At 27.1% G+C, this 17,976-nt stretch overlaps 1 long non-coding RNA gene across 2 annotated transcripts in view; it reads right to left on the minus strand.

Annotated features, from left to right (window-relative positions):
• The window catches only part of LOC107451852 (uncharacterized), a 204,140-nt gene that overhangs the window by 88,260 nt on the left and 97,904 nt on the right, over positions 1-17,976 (minus strand). For both annotated transcript variants that reach the window (XR_015428582.1, XR_015428583.1), the window contains exon 5: positions 7,401-7,471. This is a non-coding gene — a long non-coding RNA (uncharacterized LOC107451852). The remainder of the gene's footprint in view (positions 1-7,400; positions 7,472-17,976) is intronic.

Here is a 17,976-nt window from a genome sequence, read left to right on the forward strand (position 1 = left end):
TCTGGATTGGGTTCAAAATACACAATTAATATTCAAATTTGATGGGTACAAATCTTTGATGGTATGTCAATAAAAGGACGCAATTTTAAATGCCAGTGTTGTTATGAGTTAACAAGCGAGTATTATAGCATATATTTAGAGTCACGTTTAACTAATATTTAAGCTAGCCATTATGAATAATAGATAATTTATCTCTTGGGTCAAACTTTCACATGCGAATGTAGTCTCGTAAGACATGGATGATATTTCAAAGAAAAGAAACGTCTTTTCGATGTACTTAATTTCTTAGCTGGAAATAAAAGAGCATTCTTAGTTCTTAAGATACATCAAAGTTAATTTGATGAGTGGGAAAAAAATTTAAAAGTGCTTTAAAAAATATAATAAAGAAATATAATAAAATATAATAATGTAATAGAATTATCTAGATATTTCAAGCCAGAAACAAATTTTTATTTTGAAGTATGTTCCGTAATATTTATTTATTATTTATAAAACATATTTCTGACAAATGGTATACACATAAGAAATATCTAATTTTATAGCGAATTTAACCAGTTCAGAGTAATCAAATGACTTCAGGTCGTTTTTAATAGTTTATCTTTTTAAAATTCATCTTTTAAAATAATCATTTTTTTTTCAATCACATAATTTATCTTTCTAAATAAATTGCCAGCTTTATTGCAAAAACATTAGATTTTTAAACATTTAAAAATATTATAAAGAAAACGCAATATTGCTTGTTTAGAATACTGTTAAAAATATTCCAATGATTAATTAATTTATCTAAAACGGCGAATTTGGATTTAAAAAAATAAATGTTATTAGAGATTAAAACCTAAATTACTTAATGCACTATTATTATCTATTATTAGTTTCCGATTTCCGGTGAAGTTTCAACATTGCAAAATTTGTCTTTAGATAATTTACATAAATTAATGAAATTTTACGAAGGATTTTATTAATTCAATATTTTTGAAGGAGACTTCGTCAACGCTGATTTCAAAAGTGCTAAACTTCGATCGCAAACGAAAGAATGCGTCTTAACTCCCTCCATTAAATTGATGAACAAAAGATGGGGAAGTGGGAGGAGGAGGAGAAAAGAACAGCTATCAATAGAACATTTAGAGGTTTCAAAAATCCCGGTTAATTAATGACCTTCAAAAGCGCCATCGTTAATTACTCTACTCCACCGCCGACAGACTCTATAATAAAATTAATGCGCGCCCTCTTCATCTAGGTCAACTTGATGCTCGCTTTTATTCTTAATGATGCCACAAGGTTGAAACAAAGAAAAAGTAACAGACTTCCGTTACTAAAAGAAAAGAAAAAAAAGCACTAACTACAGAAGAGCAGTTCCCCCCCACATCTAATCTGTTTAATATCAGTTTTTTTTTTTTTTTTTTTTTTTTTTTTTTTTTTTTTAAAGAAACTTTTTTGAAAATTAGACATGAGTATCGCTTAGGTCCAATAGGTCTAGGCCTAGGACTTACGATTTCTGAGGGGCTTTAAAAATTAGTAAATAGTAATATTTTTTCTTAAGTATGAAAAATAATTTGTTCATATTTAGTTGTAACGTATAGATACGTAAACTTAGCTGGGGAAAAAAAAGCTTCAATTGAGAGTTTTTAAATTTTTTAAGACTTTCTCCTGAATAAATATTTTGCTAAAAATGATTAGATGGAAAAACTAGATTAGTAGAAAGTACACGCGTGAATTATATATATTTTATTATATATATTTTATTGCATATAGTGAACTTCCGGATATAGTGAACCAAAAAAGTGAGGAAGTTGGATATAATGAACTTTTTTCTGTCTTCGACTGATTTTTTCCCCATTTTTTTTTTACAATAATTTTGAAATTTCTACTTCAAAATAAATACATATACCGATTTTTAGAACCATCTATAGAGGAGAATGTAGCGATAAGCATTTTTTCTTGTTTGCTTTTTTTTTATCTCACTTTCCCATCCCTAAACAAACCAAGATGTTTCCAACTCAGGCAGATGATCCACCTGTAAGGTGTCAGTGGGATCATTATGCATTTTCTGTCAAAGGGAATGAATAATTATTTATTATTGGTCAAAGGGTTGGACACTAATATGTGTTGATAAGGCCCTCATTTCAACTCCTTTCTGTTATCAGTTCAGTTAAAAAATCCTGTAAACAAGTTATTAGTCCCTGACAAGTGTCTCAAATTTAACTATGGCGAGCATAAATGGGAAAAATTGAAAATGGATGCAGTCAAGCTGATATTTTCAGGGAATATAAACTACCCAAATCTGCAGTTTGCAACAAATTTTCCATATGTAGGCAATTAATAATTTCTGCTCATGAAAAAAATTTAGCAGGCAGATTTAGATTGCAGAAAAAAGTTGATGAAGGCAGATCATAAGGATGTTGAAGATACATTACTGAAGTGGTTCACCAATCGAAGAAGTCGCAATTTTCCAGTATCTGGACAAATGTCGATGAATTTGGTACGCGATTTAATGAAACTACTTTTATGTGCTCGAATGGCAGGTTAGACGGGTTTAAAAAGTGGAATAACAGAAATTCAAGAAAAATTATCTGAGAGTCGGGAAGTGTTTCCATATCTGATGTTGAGGATTGCTCATCAGCTAAAGATTACTTTTTTTTTTTTGTACTCAAGACGAAGAGTAATGAAAAATAACACATTTTTTGCTATACATAATGTTTTCCAGTCTTTTATTTGAATAATGTGTAATAAAAGGGAGTAGATTGGGAACCATTAGTCAAATTGCCTGCGTAACGGATATAGTGAACTCCCGGTTATAGTGAACTGAAATTTCGGTCCCTTGAAGGTTCACTATAGGGGGGTTTGACTGTATATATATATATATATATATATGTGAGCTGATGAAGAGATTAGATCTTTTTTTTCCAGGATTTTTTCCCCAAACTAAACTTATTAGCCGGTTGTTTTTAAAATCTTTAGTAATAGCTAAGGATAATTAAGAGGGTTTATGGTCCATATTTGTCTTGACCTGTCCCTGTCAATCAATTAAAAGTTATACATCATAATGCTGTTTAAATTTTATGAACATTTGACTATATAGGGGAAAATGGGAGGGATGAGCCTCTTCTGACAAAAGTCTTATTTATCTTCTGTTAATAAAATTTTGAAGTTGACATTATTTGATAATGTTTGCCATCTGTTAGCATATATTACTTTTTACTTGAATTACGAACTGCTTTTTATCCATTAGTTTTTGTTTGTTTCTTGGTTTTCTTTCTTTTCCCCGTAATTATGACGTGTATGAAAGAGTGTACTTGAGCGCTCTGTTGATTAATGAGTTAGCTCTCTCGTATCGAAATATTTTAGTAAAATACTATTAGTTTAAAAATTTTATTTAAATAATTTATTTAAATTATGTAAGAAAAAGATGATTATGATTCTTTACGAAATTACCAAATTAAGTTTTACTAGTTATAAATGATATCAAATATAAAAAGGCATTATTATTTGATATTTCTTCCATTTGTGTTGGAAGAAACATATTTCCTCCAGAATGGGTTTTTTCAGTGTGAAAGAAACTTGCCAACATAATACCTTGAAACACACTGTTAGAATTTTCATTCAAAAATTATAATAAAATAATCAGCAGCAGTCTGTACACCCGATTAACCGTAAAGTTTAGGGTAAAGAACATTTTTTACTCTTTTTATGATTTTGAAACCATTTCCAATTAGCATGGTTTAATAGTATGGTTTTCTAGTATGATAGTAATCTTCGGCAAACATAAATTCAAAACTATAAGTTTTTTTAAACCATTTACTACTAGCATAGTTTCAAAACCGTAATTTTTTTTTTTAACTGGATAGAGAAGTTAGGCTTTTCGTTAAGTTAATGGGCATTGGAGAGTGCAGGACACTGAAAATTCTTCATGTAGTGAAGGGAATGGTGGAAATATCGTGGTGTCAATGCTGGGACTCAAATCCCAATTCTTTAGTCCATGAGATAGACAGATTCACCCACTCAGCTATAAAATGCTCGCAGTTGCAAGGAACAAATTGGCTTCATTAAGTGGACTTAGTTGGTGCGATAAAATCCTGGTTGTTTACCCGTATTAGAACGGCTTTTCTCACAGTTAACAGTTTGATTACCATCTTATTTATGGTTATTTGACCGCTTTGTCTGAATATGGTAAAATAGCAATTAATTAAATTGTCATTTAACCATTTCTTCCTAAAAATTTCTAACAGTGCAAATTTTCGGCAACCAAAAAAATTTCAATTGAGCTGTGTTTCCATTGAAGTTGAACCATGTAATCAAGTTTGAAAAGGATTAATTTACATGGTAATACGGTTTAAGTCTGCACCCTATTGAAGTTGCAGCAAATTATAATCCGGCACGTTCCTTGCATTAAAATACTTAAGCAAATCACGAATTTTAGAGCGTTGTTATAAAAATGTAGATCTTTTCTTTTTAACTTATGAAAAATAATTAGAAAGTATAACTTTTCTGCAACATTCAGTATTCAACTGAAGTATGTATGAGGTAGATATGATTTAATATTTCCACTGTCAACCACACCCACAGAAAAAGTAAAGAAGTTGAAAAATTTTGTCACAGACAATCCGTGGCATACCGTGACAGATGAGGGCGGATAAACATACTGAAAACACGTACTAGTTTGTGGCAAATCATAAATTATTTTCAATTACAAACCCTCCCCGGAAATACTTTCAACTGCTGCTGGTGTTTCCCATTTACATATTAACCACATCAAGAATACCATTATACTCATTGCTCTAAAAACGAAATAAAATTACTTTGAATAAAATATTAGAGACGTGTAGAGACTTGTCAGCATTTTCAAATATTTTATTCTGTAAAATAGAGCCCAAATTCATTTTTAACATGTTCTATTGCATTTTCTAAGACAGTGTTTCCCAAACTTATGGTTTTTGTGTACCCTTTCTAAATTTTTCGTAACTCTGTGTACCCCTAATAAAAAAATGAACACATTTTTTACTATAAGAAAATTGCACGAAAGTTACAAATCGCAACTGGCTGTTGACACCACTAATTATTAACTGTTAACTCTGCAAAAAAAAGCCAATAGGAAGATACGTAATCGTACATTTTAATGGCTAGCTTCGTTTTTAAATAAATTTTTTTGAAATTTTCATTTGTTGTAAGATATTTCGCATAAGAACGCGTACCCCCGTAAAGCTGTTCACGTACCCTTGGGGGTACGCGTACCACACTTTGGGAAACACTGTTCTAAGTGATCGTTTGGAACTAGCTTTAGTAAGTTAACGTATAATAATGTTTATAACTATATGATTGGCTCAGGGGATAGAGCACTCGCCTCCCAATGAAGTGACCTAGGTTCAACGCACCGACCACAGTGCTGACGTAAAATATCCTCAATGGTAAACAGATCATGGGTTAGAGTCCCTTTGCTGTCAGGCTAACCGTGAGAGGTTCTCGTGGTCTTCCTCTCCAAGTAACGCAAACGCGGGTTAGTTCCATCAAAAAGTTCTCCCCGAAGGCAAATTTCTCCCAATACTTAATCCACGAGTTCCCTTGTCTTCTGGAATGGGTTCAAAATTACAAGACAACGGAGTTGAACACTAGCAGTCGTTAACCCGAAAATTCGGTCGACTGTTATAAATTAAAATAAAATAAATATAAGATGTTGTAAAATCCATTCGCATGTTTGAGTTCTTTAAGGTTGTTTATTGAAGCCTCTGTAGTTGCATGATATGATGCTGTATTGCAACGAATATGATATTTTCATGACAAATGTGAGTTTGTAATAGTTACTCATGTTTTAGAATTTTCTCTCAATAACTATACGACAAAGGAACTTCTTGCATGCAAGGAAATCGTGACGTTTTTTGCCCATAGCTCATGGATAATAAAAAAATGCGAAAATGTGGTGTATGTACGTTGCACAATATACTTTGTCCCAAATTCTTTTATTTATGGTAGGACAGTTTCACAAATGATGGAGAGTAGAAGTAAAATTCTAACTATTTTACATTTGTCTTTTAAATTAAATTTTTCGTACTTAAAACGTATTTTTTTTTTTGTATTTTTAATTGAATTATTGACCTGATATAAAACTTTAAAAGATTTTTAGATTATTAAATATCTAAATTGGATTATTTTGGAAAGGAATGCTTGAAAAAATGTTTGAAATATATGATTAGAAAAAAAATCATAAGAATTAAGAACAAAATTATTATAAATTATTTAGCTTGATTATTCGTCAAAATTGCTTTAAAAATTATCTTTTGAGGGTTTTAAATCCATGAAAAAGTAAAATATTTCCTAATGTGAAACTTAAATAGTTCAATAGCAAATAATGATAATAAAAACAAAATACAAACAATTTATTTTTGTTATACGTCATGATTTTAGAATTTTTTTTTAAAAAAAAAATACCATTCCCAAAAAGAAAAATCACTCGAATAATTGCCAAATTACAAAATCAAATCATTTTGCAATTACATTTTTAAACAATTAGTGATATGTTTTAAATATTTTAGTTACACAAAAAAAAGGAAAGAAAATGATAATTACAAAACGTTTCCAAAAGTGAAACCTTAAATACTTGTAAAATATCTAAATCAAATTTAATTAATAAATAATTAAATAATTTATTTTTATTATTCGTCATGACTTTTTAAATTATATTCTATAAATCATATTTTCTAGAAGAAAGAGTTACTTAAAAAGAAACTTAAAAAATTTCGAAATTACAAAAACAAATAAATCTATAATTGCGATTTTAAAAAAATTCGTTATATTTTTAAACATTATGTTTTTAATATTTCAGCTTCACAAAAAAATAATAAAAAATTTTTTTTTTCTTCCTAAAGTGAAATTTAAATACTTGTAAAATATTTTAACCTAATAAAAAAAAGAACAAAATTTTTTTTTATTCGTTATGAATTTATGTTATGAATTTATTCGTTATCTGATACTTTTTGCGTTGTTTAAAATACTATTTTTAATAAAAAGGAGTTCCTAAAAAAAACTTAATTGCAAAATTATAAAAACGAAAGTAAAAACAAGTAAATACAAATAAGTTTTTTTTATTTATTGTCAAATTTTCATGTAATTCTTTTTAAAATATTACAATTTTACACACAAAAAATTTTTTTTTATAAAAATACTTAAAAAAACATAGTCAAATAAAATTATAAATAAAAATAAATATTCTAGAAAAATAATTAGTTAATAACTATTTAATATAAAAACATTATTCAATAAAATTTCCGAGTTTTGAATCTGCACTAACACTACATTATTTGATAAACATAGAAATGTTCACTGATAACAAAATAAGAATTGAAACTCAATATAAAAAAATCTAGTAAAATAAAGTAATAATTTAACAAAATATACAATTTCCTACTTACAGACTCATTCAAAAGTTGTAGAACATTACATTTTCGATGCTCAATTTATTGCTTTTCGTCCAAATAGAAATCTGAAAAATATAAAACAAAATCAATGAGTATATATATTTAAACAATAAATAAATTTCAAAAAAGTGATTTGATTTATTTCATTAGCGAATGATACGAATAATACATAATACGGATATATTTAATTCATAATTATATTTTTTGTTTAAAATCCTCTCATTTTAAAATTTTGAAGGAAAAAAAAATGCAGATTTGATTGATATAGGCCACTAAAAGTTTCAGTATGACTTGCACTAGGAATCTTTACATTCTTGTTAACGAAATGGTGAAATGATATTAAGTACGACAAAAGCTTCAGAAAATGAATAATAAAATGTAAAGCTTAAAATAATTGCCATTCAGTATTGTTAGTGATAAATAACAATACATTCAAGTTAATAATTTTTCAATAGTTATATTTTTGATTCTCCTAAACAGCTATTGGCAAATCAGTATTCATACTGAAATGTTCGATTTCATGACATTTAAGGAATCTGAATGTAGTACTCTAATTTTTATTTTTATTTTACTGTACATAAAGGAACTAAGAGGTGTCATATTCCTACACAAGCATCAGTTTAAAAAAAAAAAAAAAAAAAAAAAAAACAGAAGTTAATTTTTTTTTTATTAAAATAGTAAAAAAAAAATTTACGAAATTTTTTTAAATTTCTGTAAAATTTACAAAATTACTGTTTTGAATTTTACTATAAGTATTTCATTACTCTTGTAAATTCCAGAATATGTAATACAATGATGTAAATAATGATGTAACTGACATTGATGTAAATAATACAGTACACTGTCGACAATTTCCCACTGTGCTGCTTCTGACAATGATGTAAATACTACAGCACTCTGTTGACAATTTCACTATGCTGTTTCTGACAGCTTTGTGCACTGTCAGTTACCGCATATTGTGAAATATACATCAGTCTGCTGTAATATTCAGAGCGTTGTTCAAAACAGCAACTTTCGTAAATTTCACGGCTACTAATATCAGCCGAAATGCCAATTCAACTTTTTGGTGTTAAAATATGTTAGATTTTTTTTTTTTTTTTTTTTTTTGCAGCTAACTTAAAAAGAATTAAAGTTTTTACCAATAATGCACCAATAGAGCTTCTACGCATAAAAAACAAAAATTCTGTAGTGTTCCGATATAAAATATGACTAGATTGAAGTTGTAATTTGATTATGATAAAAAAAAAATTGTCATAACATTTTCTCCTAAAACTGAAATAATTGACATGAAATTGTTCAAACGGTACGTATATTAATTAAAATTTTTCAAAAACAAAATTTTAAAAGTTGATTAATTTATTTTCCGTATAAATCTCTGCATAATGGAGGATTTAAAAATTTTTGAAAATGAAAAAAATAAAAGCTATCCCCCCCCCCGAAAAAAATGGAGGATTTTATTAAAACGAATACTATTAAGAGTATTCATGTAAGTTCAATTTTCTATTCAGAATAAACTATTTCAATAATTAAAGTTTCAAATGGTTCTAACATCTAACACTGATAAAAAAAAAAATTCAATAGAACGCATGTTTAATACGATGAGAACAAGAACATATAGAAATGTATTTATTTTAGTTTGCCTATAATATCGTGTTATTAATGAATAATAATAATGATAAAAAGAAGGCAAACAATGTGGAATTGTAAGTAAATACAGATTTCTGAAAGATTTGTTCAGTGTATGTGCAAATGCGATCATCAGAAAATTCTAGTTAAAAGTAATTTCTCTTTTCAAATCACAGTAAATATTTGGGAATAAGAAAGAAAATGAAAAGAGGGGAAGAAAAAGGACTAGAAAATTCTTTCATTTAAAACCTGAAGGGATTAAAATAGGGAAAACGAAAATTGGAATCTCTTTCAAATAGAAATCTCCTGAAGAAAAATACAATTATAATTACTTTTTTCCCTCTTGTTTGATTCAGCTGACGGTGAATCTCAACAATTATTTTTAAATTTATCGGACAAATAAATGTGCAAAATATTTTCCGGAATTTTGACTATTGTATATTTCCGCCTTCAGAAATAAAACTTAACAAGTGTTTTTAATTTACGAGAAAATAAATTTATTAAAACTTTTTTGTCTTAAATAAGTAATCAAGGAGATTAATTATAATTCATATCCAAAGGTGAAAAGATGAGTTTAAAATTTCCTCCAGTCTAAATCTTGAACTATATTAATTCCGTTTTGTTTTAAATTAAAAGTTTGTTCTTGAAAAATATAATTTTAAATGTTTTTTTAGATGGTCCGTAGACGTATTTTTGAATTTTTTTTTTTTTTAAATTTATTTACTGCTCTAAATTTTTCGATACTATTATACCTTTCGAAGAGGGTTTATTGTTACTTTTTGAAAATTTTCTAAAGTACTTTTTTTAAATTTATTTATATTATTATGCCACACAGAAGAAGGTCTATGGCTATATTTTCGAAACGTTCCGAAAAATTTAATTATTTTATACTTATAGCTTCTTCATTAAACATAGCACTCTTCATTTAGCTCAGCTATAATGTGTTTTTTCTTGGACAAAGTCATTATTTGCTCTCTAAAACACTGGTCGACAATAACAAAATCAATATAAATTCAAAATAAATATTTGTTTACGTTATTAACGCATGCGCAATGAGTGATAATGTCTGCGTTGGACCAACTGCTCACGCTGAGCTAACAAAAAAGTATTTTTTTGGCGTCAGCTCTACGTCAACTCTCCGCTGACGCCCAGATAAGGCGCTAGTTCTAAGAAACCAGGCCTTGAGCTAACAAACCAGTATTTTGTTGGCGTCAGCTGGACGTTGACGTCACGCTGACGCCCAGATAATAAGCTATTCAGTTTTTCACATATTTTAAAAATAACATTAGCGAAAATTTCTAAATTATAGCTCCATTTGAGCAAGAAAATAATTTATTGCGCATATTTAAATATTCAATTGGGTATAATATAGCCTACGTCACAGGTTGTGTTGTTCCTACTAAATTTAACCCATGAACGGCATTTTCTGCGAGCCTAACTTCAAGCCACAAATAAACAAACGAAGTGTTCGATCGTTTAAATAGATGCTCGCCAGATTTTATTGCATTATAAAGAAAAGTTATTGAAACTAAATACAACTAAATAAACAACAACAACTAAAACAAATAACAACAACTACTAATAACAATAACTAAATAAACAACAACTAAATTTCATTCGTTTAGCATTACGTCATATGTTGTTCCTACTAAATCGAAGTAGTTGTGTTTTTTTCATATTATACCCAATTATTTTATATTCACTGTGTCAGATAAATTCAATAATGAACATGACGTGGTATCACGTGTGGTCCACGTCACCAAATTTATACTTTTATAGTTGTCTGATAACACGCGCCGCCTTTTTTTTTTCAATTTCAACTATTAGTTCTCACTCTCCCTATATGTATTTATATATTTTGTTCAAATGTTCAATCGTTCATAAAATACTTTTCATTCATCCATTCAGGTTCAAAAAATTTTTTTTCAAAATTGTAGTGGATGACACTTGATGTTAATACAGTTTTTTCATACATTCATTCATTAGTTAAATTTAATTAATTAATTTTAGTTTCATATGGAAGAAAAAATTGTAATTATTTAATAAAAACTAACTAAAATAAAAATTTTCTTTGTTCGCCTAAGTAGGAATTGATTTTAATTTTTTTTTTATTACTTCTTTTTTACGATTTTTATGCACGAAGAGTGCCCGGTTAAATATATGAAACTTTTTAAAAATATTATAGATTGCTTATATTTTTGTATTTTACCACGTTTATATCAGGGTTGGCAGGTTTTTGACATGTGACAGTTTTTGACAGTTTAAACCATAGTTTAAACCGTCACGTCAAAAACCTCGCTGTCAAAAATGTCGAAAATGTCAAAAACCTATATTCATGTGTGAAATTTAATTAATACATAAAATTTATATATTTTTTATAAAGGATAGTGTTTCTAAATGTTCTAGAAAAAATAAATTTAAAATTTTGAAGAAACACTTATATTTTGAATAGTAACCAAAATCTTGTACTTTTGAAAACTTACATCTTTTGCAATATTATGTATTCATTTTCATGTGTTATTGAAAATTTGCAGTGATATTATTAAGAAATTTATTTATAACCAAATTTAGTGTATAGTATAGATTATACTAAAAATTAGACATTTTTAAAGATAAACATTAGCAGTTTTGTACATTAGACATCTTCTTTTAAAGAAAAATCTTTTTAATATTCTTTTAAATCTTCTTAATAATCTTTTTAACATAAGACAATACAAATTTAAGTGCTTTCTGTTAAATACACAGAGTAGTTAGTGTCGATTTACAGTATATTCAGCCTATTCATTTACTATGCTGAAAATTTAGTTTATCCAAATACTTGTGAATTTCATTGTGCTGAATAGGATATAGTTTTGTTGAATATCTAAATATTCAGCTGTTGAATAATTACTTCTTGCTTTCAAGATATGCATTATTTGTATTCTTAATACAAGTGGAGAGAAAAAAATTAAGAGATAAAAATTGTTTTAAAATGATAAGTGTAATAATTATAAATGAATATAATAAACAATATGAATTATATTTATCATTATTCATAAATATAACTACTTTTAAATTCAAATTAACATACTGGATAATAAAGATATTCGGTAAAACATTAAAAAAAAATTTTTATACACTTATATCAAGTTTGTATTTATACAACATAACTTGTAAATTCCTTATAAATATTAGTTATATGTTCCTTATATGTCAAAAATGCATAGTAATAAACTTTTAATTTTCTTAAGTACCAAAAAAAAAAATTAATTTTTTTTTTTTTTAAATATAAATATTTCAACAATTTTTGTGCAATATTTTGTGCACATGCACTTGAATATAAATTTCTGAGATTTTAAATCTGTTATTTTACCTTAATTTTAATTAAAAAATATTTTAAAACCTGCTGATTACCTATAGTATAATTAAATTTCAATATAATGCATGGCAACTGTTGGTAGTTTTGAAGTTTATATATTTTCTTGGCAAACTTCAGTTTTTGACATTTTTGACGGGTTTTTGACGGTTTAAACCAGTATTATACCCTTGTCATGTCAAAAACCACTTTTTGACGTCAAAAACCCAACCCTGGTTTATATAAACTTGCCTTCGTGTATGTCTGTCCGGGTGGAATTTTATAATCGATTTTAAACTAACTTCCCGACTAGCTACAAACTTCAAATTTGGCACACAGTTCAGAATTGGATGACAATGCATGAAAATGAAGAGAAAAAAGACATGCAAAGTAAAATAAAATTAAAATTTAAAAAAAAAAAATATTTTCGAGATTGTCTTTTGTTGTCGATTCCATTATTTCAAATTAGTATTACATGTCAGGTGAAAAGATTTTTATTGTCGGAGTATTTTTATTGGCTGAAAAATCACGTGGTAGGATCCAGTTTTTCCTCATTCATTTTCCGGTTTGTTTTGGTTGTCATCAGCATAAAACTAATGAAAGTCGTAAAGGTATTGTTTTTCTATAAGGATTTTTGTATCCCTAATTTAAAATGAAAGTTCTATTATTTTAGTAGTGGTCTTGTAGTAGTCTTGACTACTCTTGACTAAGAAAAATAATCTAAATAAAAATATATATTTTTAAAAACCACGTAGTGAAGAATAATAATTGAAAAGTAATAATGTTTAAAAAATATAAAATAAAAATTAAAAATTAAAGAAATTATAATTTAAAATAAAAAAAATTGAAAATAAAAAAATTGAAAATAAAAAATAATATTTTTAAAAACCACGTTTTTGTAGTGGAGAATAATAATTTTAAAAAAAATTGAAAAACGAAAAACGTGGGGCGCATGAAATACATAACAGTACACATACACATACATATACACATTTTCTTACTCATACACATGCACAGCCGCATATACATCCACATACATATGCATATACACAAACATATTCCACATTCAGATACAATTACAGATATACATACACATATACTCAAGAGCACACATACACACACTAATATAACATTACTGTTATGTATTTCATGCGCCCCACGTTTTTCGTTTTTCAAAAAAAATTTTAATTATTATTCTCCACTACAAAAACGTGGTTTTTAAAAATATTATTTTTTATTTTGAATTTTTTATACTATTTTGCAACACAAAGAGAGATCGTAAACACGTTTTTGAAACTTTACTTTGATTGAAAATGCAAATATTTAAGTTTGTCGTCTAAATTTTTTGATAATAGTCCTTTTATATAAAATAAATAAATAAAAATTTCTACAATTAAATTTGAAGATTTTTTTTCCCTTAATATTCTTTAAAAAATTACAAAATTAAATCTGGAAATGTTTTTCAAATATCAGAAAAATATTGAAGTAAAATATCTAAAAAATATATATATCCCAGCTATCTTTAAAAGGTATTGAGATATATTGATTTAAAATTGTTAAAAAATATATATATATATAAATCATAGTAAAAAAAAAAGCGTTTGTAACAGCAAAATGCAATTGTTTCGGCATTTGAAGAAGAACTAAAATTTCATTTTAGGTAAAAAAAATAAATAAGATAAAAAACGTGATTGATTTGATGCTTTGTGTTTCAGTTTTTAAAGTAATTGATTCTGACAAATGTTTGCAGAATGTCTGACAAACATTTACAAATACGCTGTTTGCAGTAACATGATTTCTTAGATAGCAGTAAATAAATAAGCAACATTATGTTGTTAATTTGCAACAATTGTGTTGTTGTTCTAGAAAAGATCTTATTTTCACTTTAACGAATGCCTAGTAGGCAGATTACCCAGGTAATTTGAGAAATGAAAAAAAATGTGGCCCTCTAACTGATCAAACTAGTTAATCTGCACATTAGGTAGATAATCTACAAATAATTATTTGTCATTAATTAACTACCTAGGTTATTTGAGAAATGAAACAATTTTTTTTGGCACTTTAACAGATCAAACTAGTTAATCTGCACATTAGGTAGATGATCTACAAATAAATATTTGTCATTAATCAATTACCTAGGTAATTTGAGAAATGAAAAAATTTTTTTGGCTCTTTTAACAGATCAAACAAGTTAATCTGCACATTAGGTAGATAATCTACAAATAAATATTTGTCATTAATCAATTACCTAGGTAATTTGAGAAATGAAAAATTTTTTTTGGCTCTTTTAACAGATCAAACAAGTTAATCTGCACATTAGGTAGATAATCTACAAATAATTATTTGTCATTAATCAATTACCTAGGTAATTTGAGAAATGAAACAATTTTTTTGGCTCTTTTAACAGATCAAACAAGTTAATCTGCACATTAGGTCGATAATCTACAAATAATTATTTGTCATTAATCAATTACCTAGGTAATTTGAGAAATGAAACAATTTTTTTGGCTCTTTTAACAGATCAAACCAGTTAATCTGCACATTAGGACGATAATCTACAAATAATTATTTGTCATTAATCAATTACCTAGGTAATTTGAGAAATGAAAAAAAATTTTTGGCTCTTTTAACAGATCAAACCAGTTAATCTGCACATTAGGTCGATAATCTACAAATAATTATTTGTTATTAATCAATTACCTAGGTAATTTGAGAAATGAAACAATTTTTTTTGCTCTTTTAACAGATCAAACCAGTTAATCTGCACATTAGGTAGATGATCAACAAACAACTGATTTCTACATGCATACAGTAACATGCATGACAATAAATAAAGTAGAGTCAGTGTCTCATCTATAGTCTGCTATCACATTCCTCAATACATGAAAATCTACGGGAGAAAGGGAGGGGGGGTTCACATGCTTAATATCAATTTTGCACCCACCCACTCTTTGTAGGGAAAATAGGGATCCCCCTTTCCCCTCCGCTGTCCAATGACAAATCCAATCGATGAATGTTAACTCCCACTTTTTTCTTATCACCGGTCAGGGTCTCTCACGGTTGGATAAGTCCTCGCGTGACGTGACCCAGTCACGTGATAAATAATAGACTTTAGAAGTGAAGGGGGTGGGATGGAAAAGTGTAGGTGGCTAAAATAATAAGATAAGGTAAAACAAACCCCACCACCTGGAATCACAATACAAGAGTGACACCTGTGGATTCATCTCCTTTTTACACTATTTTTCTAAAAAAGAAGATTTTGTAACTTATGTGAACTTTTGGACACTTAATAGAAAAAAAATTAAACGGCATTTAAAATTTCTTTTGAAATTTTGATTCTGAAGAATTTTAATTTATTTAGAAGGGTTAAAGGGTCAATCGAACTAAAAAAAAAAAACATACTCAAAGTAATTTGTTACTCTGTATAAGTTTTGATTTCAAAGAATTAAAATTAGAATTACTTAGAATCTATTTCGACAAATGATTAATCAGAGCTGAAATAAGACATCCAAAATAATTTGATCTACACGGTAAGAAATTTTCATTCTATAGAGTTAAAATTAGATTATAGGAACCTATTTAGACAAATAATTAGTCTGAGTTGAAATTGGAGGTCTACAGTGTGAGAAATTTTAATTCTAAAGAGTAAAAAATTTGTATACATCGAACCTGTTTTGATAAAGGGTCGATTGAGACTAAAAAGAGCCATTCAAAGTAATGAAACTATCCTGTCTAAATTATGATTCTAAAGAGTTAAAATTAGTATTATGTAGAACCTATTTAGACATACGATTAGTCAAAATGGAAATTATCTATCCAAAATAATGGAGCTATACTTTAAAAAAATTTTGATTCCAGAGAGTTAAAATTAGATTATTAGAACCTATTTAGACAAGGGAAAAGTCAAAATTTAAATTAGATATCTAAAATAATGAAGCTACACTGTGAGAAATTTTGATTCTAAAGAGTTAAAATTAGATTATTTAGACGACACGTGATTAGACAGAATTGAAATTAGATATCCAAAACATTAGAGCTACAGACTTCACTCTGAGAAATTGTGATTCTAAAGTTTTAGACTGATATAAATTCATTATCAAAACTATACATTTTAAATTCCCTTCACAAGAAACGAAATGACATTTTTTAAACAAAATTAATATTTCATATCCTTTGTTTTCCTGTTATTTCTAATATATTAATTTTCGATAGTAATTAACTATTTGCTTTTCAAATTTTATAAAAAATTTATTTTGAAGTGAGATAATTTTAGTGCTGTTATTTTTTCCCTCTAAGTTACAATGATACATTAATAATAGTAAGATTTTATTATCATGAAAAGAAAAAAAATCAGGGATGCTTTTTTAAAAATTAAAATTTTTAAAAATTAAGGTAAAGTAAAAGATTTAAAAATAAAAATCTTTTGAGTGTTTAAAATCATTTTAAGAAATAGTGCATCAAATTTGTCCATCTTGTTGGATTTTAAATTGAGACACCCTTTCTAATTTTAGAAAAATTAAATAAATTTAATTTAACAGCAAATAGAAAAACAAAGAAGAAAAAAAAGATTCTGTTTTTTTTTTTTTTTATCTTCATTTCGCCCAAAACCAACAATTAAAAAAAAAACAGCTCTTGTAAATATGTATTTTTGTTTCCAATCGTCGAATGAAGTCAAATGAATTGTATCAATTTTCAAAAATTGAATATGTGATTATTCCGATTATTCGGTGATTCAGATTAGATCAGTAATCTGAATCACCGAATAATACGACTGAAATGTTGTTATTATTAACAAATAGACAGTCATATGTTATTAGCATTTCCTTGACATAAAAACACTTTAATTTAAAATCATTATTAAAAAAAATACATACTGTAAATACAATTTATACTATTCACCTACTTCAGTTATTCTCAAAAATATCTATCAGGCTTATTTTCCTGAACCTATTATTCAAAGAACAATCGGTTCAACGTTGGACCATAATGCTAAGCAAATTTATTAAGGTGTTACATTTCACTGTTTTTGTTCAAAATGAGTCAGATAGTATAGCGTGAATTAATTTATTTTCTGAGAAAGGCTGGTACAACGTAAAACAATTATACTAACCAAATTTGTTGCAAACGTATTTGTTGCAAAAATAAGGTGTTAAATTTTAATGTTCCCATACAAAATGAGTCATTATATTGCATATTTAAGTTTTTTTTTTCTCTGAGAATAATTGGTTTAACGTTAAACAATAATGCAACTCAAATTCGCTGCGAACATTATTAAGATGTTAAATTTTACTGTTTCCGTTCAAAATGAGCTATCGTATCACGCAGTTAAATTTGAAAAGTACGTTAATATGGTTCAACTTAGCAGCCTATTACGGTTGTTATACTAATTTACTACTAAAGTATACTATGGTTCAGATAGCACGAAAATTTCATTAACAGGGTAAATTTAACAGTAATTTTCCTACATAAAACTTACCATTGTTAAGGACGTATAAAAATTAAATAATTTTTATCAAAATTCTTCACTAAAAAAAAAAAATTCTTTCAGCTTTATTAAATTTATTTTTATTTATTTATACATTTTTTAATTAACTTCATGAATAATATTGG

The sequence above is a fragment of the Parasteatoda tepidariorum genome, chromosome 1 (genome assembly GCF_982258835.1).
Source record: "Parasteatoda tepidariorum strain Cologne lab strain chromosome 1, Ptep-v5.0, whole genome shotgun sequence".
Lineage (NCBI taxonomy): Eukaryota > Metazoa > Arthropoda > Arachnida > Araneae > Theridiidae > Parasteatoda > Parasteatoda tepidariorum.